Source organism: Sinocyclocheilus rhinocerous, unplaced genomic scaffold (assembly GCF_001515625.1).
Source record: "Sinocyclocheilus rhinocerous isolate Xijiao unplaced genomic scaffold, SAMN03320098_v1.1 scaffold861, whole genome shotgun sequence".
NCBI lineage: Eukaryota > Metazoa > Chordata > Actinopteri > Cypriniformes > Cyprinidae > Sinocyclocheilus > Sinocyclocheilus rhinocerous.
Window position 1 is genome coordinate 1,332,333 of NW_015640043.1, and position 11,039 is coordinate 1,343,371.

The 11,039-nt window shown below is 31.4% G+C and overlaps 1 protein-coding gene across 1 annotated transcript in view; it reads right to left on the reverse strand.

Annotated features, from left to right (window-relative positions):
• LOC107752330 (OTU domain-containing protein 7A-like) overlaps nucleotides 1-11,039 on the reverse strand; it is a 75,704-nt gene that overhangs the window by 36,359 nt on the left and 28,306 nt on the right. The window contains exon 2 of the mRNA XM_016568280.1: nucleotides 4,677-4,812. The gene's annotated coding sequence lies outside the window, so the exon portion shown is untranslated. The remainder of the gene's footprint in view (nucleotides 1-4,676; nucleotides 4,813-11,039) is intronic.

The window sequence follows — 11,039 nt, forward strand, 5'->3', positions numbered from 1 at the left end:
CCCAATTGCTGGGTTTGTCCCTATTTTACCCAGCATTTTTAGAGTGTACGTTTGTTCATAACTTTGAGAGAACATTGCCACAACGTTACCCAAAGTTCTGAGAGCGTTCCCTGTTAGCCTCGGAAGTAACTATAGTAAATATATAAAAACAAATTAAAGACCAAAAGTATTTGGAGTGGTTGTCAATCATTAGTGGATCAAGTAACATTGAATAAAAATGAAATATTTAAGTAGAATGAATGAAATAGTATTTTCTTGCAAAATGTACTGCAATAATCTCTGTTTCATTTACTTTGAAAAATAATTTTTTAGAGTGTGTGGATCTCACAACAGCTGACAGTGAGACACCTGGATATGATTACACTGCTAGAAATACTAACAAACTCCCAAAGAGAACAGATAATGCTTTGCTGTGGGACACAGCTGTTTGGCATAATCTGCTTTAATTTGAGAAAAGAAAGAGCCAGATATATCATATTGTACTTTACTAAGTAATTAAAGGGACAGTTCACTCAAAAATAAAAAATTCTATTATCATTTAATCACCCTCATGTTGTTGTTTTTTTCTTCATCTGATACAATATTTTGAAGAATATTGGTAATCAAACCCCATTTTGGTTTCTGGACCCCACTGACTTCCATAGTGTTTTTTTCCCCTCCATATTATGGAAGTCAATGGCTACCGACAACTCTTTGTTTACCAACATTCTTCAAAATATCTTCATTCTTCTATTGAACATGAAAGAAGATATTTTGAAGAATGTTGGTAACCAAACAGTTTTTGGACCCCATTGACTTCCATAGTATTTTTTCCATACTATGGAAGTCAATGGCTACCAGCAACTGTTTGGTTACCAACATTCTACAAAATATCTTGTTTTGTGTCCAATAGAAGAAAGAACCTCATACAGGTTTGGAACAACACGAGGGTGAGTAAATGATGACAGGATTTTCGTTTTTGGGTGAACTGTCCCTTTAAGTGGTGGTGTGTCAATAACCTGTTGCATGCATGTTTTTGGGTGTGTTCTGTCACAAGGCCGTGTGGATGAGTCACTGCGCTGGACAGCGGACACACTGGTGTGATGTTTCAACACTGTGCTGACAGTATGCGGGCTGCGTGTGGGGTTTTTCAGCTGGAACACATTGGCTGTGACATTCTGCTGAAGGCCTTTTTTGTCATTGCCTTATGAAATGCGCTGTTGTTTGATTCTGGTGAGATCAGACCGAACCCAGCTATGCTGGCTGGAGGGAGGAACACCTACGGGTTCACTGCAATAACAGAGGACTGTTTATCCGTGCAAGTGTGTCGTGTGTCAGACGGCCGGACCGGCGGCCAGCAGCTTCCGCACCATTTACGAAGTGTGACACAAAAATGAGAGGAATGTGAAGCTGCCCACAGTGGAGAAAAAGCTTAGCTGCCCACTACTGAGTGCAACTCACAGACCTGAAACATGCTTTAGGATGCGTTCTGAATATGGATGAGTCACGATAGTCTAATATAAGACAAAAATTGACTTGAAAAATAGCATTAATGATATAAAGATTGTATAAATCACTAAAGAAAAGAATATAAGAAAACTACTAATAAAATAATTTTTTGACATTAAACTGTCAAAGAATGTAATGTTTGGGGTAGATTACTTTTAGTCTGTTACTGATTACAAATTACATGATAAAAATTTTAGTCAGTAATACTACTTTTGGATTACTTTTAGATTACTTTTAATTGAACTTCATGCTTCTAAATTTAAATGGGATTACTTTTGTTTAAAATCATGATATAAAATTTAATTAACACTAGGAAATAGACTTTAATAACAAAAATACTGGGGACAGGAATGAAATACACGTCAACATAAACGAGAAACGACAAACACTGAGGGAGAACTTATATATAATATATTTATATATCTGGAACAGGTTAACCATTCTAATTATACGGCCTCCTTAAAACGATTAATCGACTAGTAGTTCAGGTTTTTACAACCAAAGCAGTGCACGTTAAGTATGTTCAATGGGATTTCATGCTGATGATGTGCTGCTCAAACATTTACGCCTGCGTTTACGTACTTGCGTGAAGTATGTTTTCGCCCATTAATCTAAACCGAAGAGCCGAGAGCGAGCTTCCAAACAATACAAAGTAATCCACTGCACTTTGAGTAAGATTATACAAACCCTGGAATTACATTCTGCTAGAGCCATTAGAGAAGCCTGACTAACCCTGCAGAATTAAACATCAGATTAGATCATTCACTCTCTAAGAGACACAGCACATTAACAATCCCAACTCTATGGCCTCTGTCAGCAGGTGGATTATTTTTGTGCTTTTTGATAGGTTTAATCGTAACGCCTGATGACCTTTAGATAGCCTGTCATTAACATATAATGTGGGAAATTACAAATATATAACATACAGTATATACTTACAAATTAGTGTTATTTTACTATCACTGAGATATTATTATAGTTTTTATTAATATTTAATTCAGTTTTTTATATTCTCTGTCTTCATTTTAATTTTAGTTAATGTTTTAGTAATTTTGATGTGCGTTTTTGTCATTTTTCTTTTTTTTTTAAATGTCTGTGTAGAGTTTATTTATTTTTATTTTAGTTTTAGTTATTTTAGTACATCAAGTAAAACTAAATTAAACTAAATTAACCCTGATGCAAATATGTAATACCTCAATACTCAGTGGTAAATATTCTAGGGACTTGATTTTGCTTTTGAAATTTATCTGTATTTTTCATGTTTATATATATATAAAGCCCATTTCTGAGAAGTACATAAAAAGTAGACTAAAAGTATACTTTCCTATTTTTAGTTTAAAAGAAGTATACTAACAGCACACTTGAATAAACTTCTTTTTCGTAAGGGATAGGAGCCTGATAAAAACAAAAAAAACTCTTCAATTAGTAAAGTAAATACTAAAAAAGTAAATGCTTCTTTCATACTTATAATCGTATATTACTTATATTCTTTTATACTTATACTCAACATAATCACAGTCACTTCAAAACTCCAGACTGGCAAATAACTACATAAATAACAGCTAATTCTGAATCTGTATACAGTATATCCCTCTTTACACGATTTTCTGTTTTGACAGCAAAAACGTATATCTTCCTCATATCAAGATGAGGAAACATTTTTCTTTTCATCCAGTTACATCCTTCTGGTATGTGTGGGTCTGCGTTGGGCCTCACCGTAAGCAAAACCAGTTCAGTAAAGCACTCAAAACATTAGCTCAAAATATCCAGCGGTTCCATATTTAAACACACTGGAATGTATTTGGGTATAACTGTCTATAAAACACCTCAGCCCATTTTAAATGATGGATCCATTGCTCACCGGCTGATCTGTTCTGTAATATGTCACAATGATCTTCATCCAGTAAAACTCAAACATAAACATGTACTTGCTAGCATGTGCTTTTAAGATCTGGATTCAGTGTGATTTAAGGTGGAGTTTATTCTAGTGTGTGTAAATCAAGCGGAGGCAGCGGTGGGTAGTTTTAATTTTATTTTAATAAAAACAAATGCTTTCTGCTAATTTACAATTTTGAAATGGTTTGCACCCATTTGAGTTCTGATAACAGAAATATCCCTATATAACTTCAGTAAACATGGTAACTAAATTTTTTTTAAATCTTTACAGCATGAAACGTGAGTTGCTGGCAGTGAGAGTCAGGCAAATGAAAAATGAAGAGTGTTGCAGTTTGAAACTAATGATGGCTGTTCCTGACGGCATAATGGTCTGTCAATAACAGCCAATTAAAAATCAGCACAACATATTGCTGTATATTTTATAATGGTGCATTTGCAAAGTATATCTAATCAATAATAATATTGCATATAATTAATTAATAATAGTTATATATAATTGTTGTATATGATCATTAATATCATTAATACCATTAATATAAAAGAAAAAATACAAATGTTATTATTGTTTTTTTATTGTCTGTATTTTTTATAATTGCATATTGATATAATTTATATCAAGTTATAAATAACTTTGTATATAATCATTAATATAAAAGTAAAAACGTTATATTAATATTATATACTGTATAATCTGTAATAAATATATTTCATATGAATTAATCATAATATAATATAATATAATTAAACTTGTATGTAATCATTAATATAAAAATAAATACATTTGATATAATATGATATAATTAAACTTGTATATAATAATTTATATATAAAAGTAAAAATATAAATGTTACATTATTATTATTATCTGTCATTTATATTTCTTAATAATTATAATATAATGTTTTTATTGTAACATAACGTATTCAAATACAGTAGCTTTGCGTTTTTTTTTCAACCATTTGAAACAATGAGTTCCAGTTGTTCATGATCATTGAACATTGATTTGAAATAATTAATAATAAAAATGATAAACGTTTGAGATAAAGACCAATTTCTAGCAGCTGAAATAAGTATATAAAAGGTATATTATATAAAAAAAAATGTAAACATTAAAAAAAAAAAAAATCTTTTTCAGGTACATCAACACAGAAATATGTTGAGTTTTGTTAAAGACGTGTGTTAAAATTATACGGAAATTTGTCAGACGTGATCACAGATTCCGTGTGGGCTTTGTGAAGTTCCCGTGAAACCATCTGAATAAACGCTGATCACATGAATAAAGGCATTCTTACTTTCTGTGTTCTCAATGGGAGTTGAGCAGCCACCTCACCACCATGCTTATGTCTGCGGTCACACACTCTCTAACACACACTCCTCTCGTCTAGTCCATGGCTGGCAGGTGAGGAAGACTCAGGCTCAAATGCAGGCCTAGAAACAGAGAGCAAGACAGAAAACGATTAGTGAAGAAATCTCACATAAACTCCAGTGCCCTATAAACCACAGTAATGTTGTCTGACTTTAGCCACATTATGCAAGCGTGACCCAATATCCCAGTGACCCTCTTAAAACACCCCTACAATCTCATATTGCTGCTGTTTGCTCAAATATACCCTTACAAACACAGTGCATGAAGTGTAGAGCACCTTTAGTCTATTTTAAACCCTCTGAAACATAGTTAATGGAAAGTAAAAACACCAAACCTGTGAGTGTTTATGTTAACGCATGAGAAAAGGCTAAATATTGTATATATTTATTTATACATATTTTAAAATTGAAAGGAATTTAAATAAATGTTAATAAATTGGTCAAAAAAGTACAAAATACTTAAGTACTGTTTGAATAAACTGTTTCAATAAATATTATATTTATATATATTATATTACTTACAAATTATATAACATTTATATTTTTACTTTTAGATTAATGATTATATACAAGTTTAATTATATATTACCATATTATATATTATATTATACACATTGTGTGTGCGTGCGTGCGTGCGTGCGTGCGTTTGTGTGTGTGTGTGTGTGTGTGCATGTGTGTGTGTGTGTGTGTGTGTGTTTCTGAACTAGCTATACTTCTGCAGAAATGGCTGATAAGACTGATAAGGTTAAATTACATTTTCATATTAACGGTTTGTGAGGAAACCACAGGACCATGCAACCTGAATATGAGACATTGTGGCTTACAGGACTATTTCTTGCAAGCAGTCACAAGTTCAGATCTTGCTCAACTAAATATCATCTGTTTGTCAGTAAAAATCAACCTTTGTTTGACTTACGATAGTATTTATTTAGCAGATTTTTAGTTAAATTCCACATATTTATCAGTCATTTCAGTAGTTTTTTTTGTATAATTTTTTTAATTTTTATTTAGCATTTTGTTGTTGTTGTTAAATAGATATTTTTAGCCATTTCAGTATTAATTAATAATTAATAGTTTATTTATTTAGCAGTTTCAGCTAAATTCCACCGATATTTTTCAACCATTACAGAATTTATTTATTTGTTTTTTTTTTAGTTAAATTCCGGATATATTCTTCAGCCATTGTTTGTTTAATAAACTGTATATTAATTTATGTAGCTGATATTTTAGTTAAAATCTGCTGATATTTTTCAGCCATTTATTTATTTATTTAACAGATTTTTTGTTAAATATTTTTCAATCATTTCAGTGTTTGTTTGTTTATTTATTTTATAGATTGTTATATATATAATATTATTTATTGATATAATTATTATATTATTTATGGATATTTTAATTATATTGCACATATAATTTTCAGCCATTTATTTATTTAGTTAGCAGATTTTTTTAGTCAAATTGCTTTTTAGCCATTTCATCACCAAAAGTATAACTAGTTTGAATAATAAAACTAATTTGGTTAATATCAATGGTTTCTATGGTTAATAGAAACAAGATGCCATATTAATTTATGATGGTTTTACAGTAGTATCTGTAAGTCAAGTATTTTTGGAGAAACTATGGTATTTGCGAGATATGTGTGTGTGTGTGTGTGTGGATGTGTGTGTGTGTGTACTGTGAGTGATGAGGTCATTCTACAGACAGTGTGAATCTACGCGGCACAAAAAAATAATATGCATACACAAAACACACTATATTTGATGCCTCAGCAGGCCCAAAGTCTCCCACGGCAGCAGTTTTTACAGCAAGATCCCTTTGAGCTGCTGTTACCTCAAGAAGCAAGAATCACAATACATAATTCACAGCTATGCATGCTGTACATTTCACTCTCCTCCCTCGGAACAGTGGCTCGCAGCTCTGACAGAGTCTCATTTCACAACATTAGACTGGGGAAGAGTGACAGGCAAAGAGATGGACAACTACATTAGCCCAAGGGTCAAAGGTCAGGGCTTTTAGGAAAAGAGGTTGATAAAAAGAAGAAAGCCTGTCAATGGAACTTCTATCCAATTTAAGACCCTCTATATGTGAATGTATTCCTAAAAACTGACAAAACTATTTTATTAATTTTAATTTTAACATTTTAACCAGATATGCTGCTTCTTTCTTCTTATTATTCATTATTAAAATCAAATTTTAGACTTTTAAGACTCTTTTTGAGATACCAGTAAAATCTATTGAATCTGTTAAATAATGCTCTTAGTCTTTCCTTTCTGTGATAGGCGACCCAGAGAGAATCCACATAAGTTTATGATGAATTAAAAGCTAGATACAGTTTATTGTGTGGCCAAATACAAATAATTATCAGAAAAAAAATAATTGTGCACAATGCTGTACATTTAATTATAAACAAGCTGAAATACGACAGGACTGTTATTTTGAAATGCCTTAGTCCTATCAACTACTTATTCAAAATGTACAGCTGTCTACTACAACATATAATTATTTCAATAAAAATAAAAATATTACAATACAATAAACCATAATGTAAACATTGTCATAATATATCAACAGCAGAAGATTCACAATCACTTGGTATAAATGCACGGTAATCATCGATTGAAGTCTAATAATCACATCAAACCATATCATGATCTGTATTTTTCCATTCCCAAATTTAAGACATCGAAAAATAATTATGACTTTTTTCTTATGGCTCCTTTAATTATAGAAAAAAAGAGAAAAAAAATCAGCTCAAGAAGAATAGAGATAAAGAAAAAAAAAGTTCATAATCACATTAATCTGTATCATGATTCCTATTTTTCTCCCCCCAGATTGAAGACATTAAAATTATAATTTTTGAAAGACTTTTGCTATGGCATTTAAGACATTTTAAGACTTTAAAAGTCAATTGGCTCTTTTAATTATATATATATATTTTTTAAAATAGAAAAAAAAATCAGCTCAAAAAAAGAAAAAGTTTCCAGAAAAAAATTTCCATATTGTGATCCCATCCCCAAATTGAAGACCTTTATATATATATATATATATACACACATTTATATGTATATGTATATTATATATATGAACATCAGCTCAAAAAAAATAGAGATTTAACACTGAGAACAAAGGTTTGACAATCTCTATTGTAGTATTTCTAATTCACTGAGCATAACAACTAAAGAAAGGCTTCTCAAGAAAGCTTTTAAAGGTCTAAATGAAGGAAATTAGGAAAAAGTAGCTGATCATACTTTCTTTATTAAATATAATCTCCACCCACACGTGCATTCATAGAAGCACGCATATACACCGAAAACAGGAAACAGTTTGTGTACACATCACGCTGCATTCACCTGAGCGCACAAGGACCTGCAGGCTTGTAATATTCATGAGCCCACGTTAACAAGCTCGAAAAACATTCCCAGTGAAAGTGTGAGCGCGAGAAACAGAAAGACCCTCACTCTCACCCAGGGGCGTAGCCATCATTTCAGAAGTGAGGGGGACAGAAATGTTATATATATATTCATCATTACTCCAGTCTTCAGTGTCAAATCCTTCAGAAATCTTTCTAATATGCTGATTTGCTGCTCAAGAAACCTTTTTAAATTATTATTATTATTATTATCAATATTTAAAACAGTTGAGTCCATTTTTTCAGGATTCTTTGATGAATAGAAAGATCCAAAGATCAGCATTTATGTGAAATAAAGCTTTTGTAACATTATACACTATACCATATATAGCAGCAAATCAGAATATCAGAATGATTTCTGAAGGTTCATGTGACTGGAGTAATGATACAAAAAATCTAGCTTTGAAATCACTATAAATTACATTTTTAAATGTATTCAAATAGAAAACAGTTATTTTTTAATATTTCAATATTGCAATATTTCATAACATTACTATTTATTTATTTATTTGAATAAAAATAAAGTAAAATCAGCCTTGGTGATTATAAAAGACTTTTCAAAAACAGTAAAAAAAAAAAATCATACTGATCCCGAACTTTGTTGTTGTATTTGAATACATTGTTATTTGCCATTCTTCCGTTTAGTTGAAAACCTTGCATATTTGTAAGTGAATTTTCTGTACATTTTGAATCTGTTTTGGACAATGGCTATTTTGTTGTCATAATGGGAAATGAAAAATCTAAATTTTAACCCATTTCAGAGCAAAAAAAAACATACATTTTGGCTATTGTAAAAAAAAAAAAAACTAAATCAAAAATATATTGTGTGTTTTTTTTTTTTAAGCTATATTGCCCAGACGCATTTTTTAAAGTGTCCTGTGGGTGCTTCCTCACATATTTGTATCTACTCTCTCTATCTATTTATTTTCTCATCCTTTCATCATCAATCAAACACCAGCAGTGTCCTCCTGCAAGGACTGACTCCTTCACGCCAGAGCATGCAGGCTCTTATAGTAGGACCAATCTCTCTCTCTCTCTCTCTCTCACTCTCCGTCTTTCTGCTTGCACTCCAGGATGAGTGGCTGAGCCACAGGTGGAGGAGTGTGTTCTGATTCAGATAGAAAGGGAGAGAGGTTCATGAGGTAGAGAGCGTGTAAATGAATGACTTTGTGTATGTGTGTTGAGCAGGCTCTGGCAGTCTCCCAACTGGTCTGAGTGTGTATAAACGTGGCTATGACTTGACAAACACAAATAAACCATATATGGTGTATTGTCGCAATCGTCCCCCGCGTAATCTACGCCCCTGCTCTCACCTCCACCTACGATCTGAGCTGCTGTAAAACACTTTCCACAGGCACAGCCTCACCTCTGCCACAGTGCTCACAGTCAACAGAGAAGCCGTTGTCACCATCAACAACAGCCACGCACTCATTCATCACATCTCCCTGTTCTCCCGCGGATGATCAACGTTTCCACGGCTAAATTTAACACAGTAACCTTCATAATTGCGCTCAGAGACTGCGAGGTTTATTTTCAGAGCGTCAGACGTCTGGCAGCGGTGGAAAAATGTGCCATCACACCCAACTGATATGCAAAGCAAGTGTGAGAATTATGGGAAGCAATTACTCAGAATTTCGCCACAATATGTACACTGAGTAAGTGTGTCTGTTGTGTCTGTGTGTGCAATTTTAAAGTTATTAAAACACTAAAAAAAACTCAAATACAAATTTAAATGTACATACACATGCATATATTAAATTATATATTAAATGTATAAATTGAAATAATATAATAAATATCTGATAAAATACTCATATATAAATACATTTATGAAAATTCTATAAAATATATTGTAATGACATAATATGACAATATAATATGATATATATACACATACATAAACATATACATTATACTATATTTTCTATGTATGTATACTGTATATACTGTATATGCCATGTATACAAATTATATTACAATAAAATATAATACTTTAAAATATATTATTATTATTATCATTAATAACAACAACAACAACAACAACAATAATAATAATGATAAGAAATTATTATTTAATTTCCATTGTGTTAAAAAGCAGAAATAAAATAATAAAAACTAAGCAATTATTAGGGTACAACGGGGCTAAAGGCGCCCCGGGGGTAAAAGGCGCCTTTGATATTATTTTCATCTAAACCACTAGATGGCACAAAAACGTGGCGTAGCACTTTCCAAAACATCCGCTTTTCAAGATGCATGTGTATTTTTGTCTGATCTTTGACGAGATCGCGCACAGCAGCGCAAAGTTGATTCTGTGCTTACTTGATCTAATATTTTATGTTTTTAAAAATGTTGTAGATTTAAGTAGCAAATGAGAATCACTAAAATGAATGCTTATATTTTGAGAGAAATGTCTTCTTTATGATTTTCAGTTTTGTTTTAGATAATTAAAGCAACAGTTTTTAAATAACGAAAGAAATATAATATGTAAAAGTATGGTAGTTGGGCTAAAGAGCGCCCCTGCTGTTGGGGCTAAAGGCGCACAGTAATTAACATGATAATTAATAGATGGCTGACTTTTCCATTTGTTGACATGACATGGTTAGATTCAGATGATAAATATCATATATTATGTTGGGTGTCCATATTAGAGATAATCACCATTTAGAATGAAACCATCATATTTAAAAACATGATATTAATCATATCATATAATAAAATATATTTTGCTTTTACTACTGTAAATATATATTAAATTATTATTGGATCTCCTTCAATACTTTCAGAATCTTTACTTATTAAAACAATTTTGTTTCTGTATTTTTAAAATATATATATTTTTTTATATTAACATTTTAATGACAGCATATTTATTGGAAAAAAA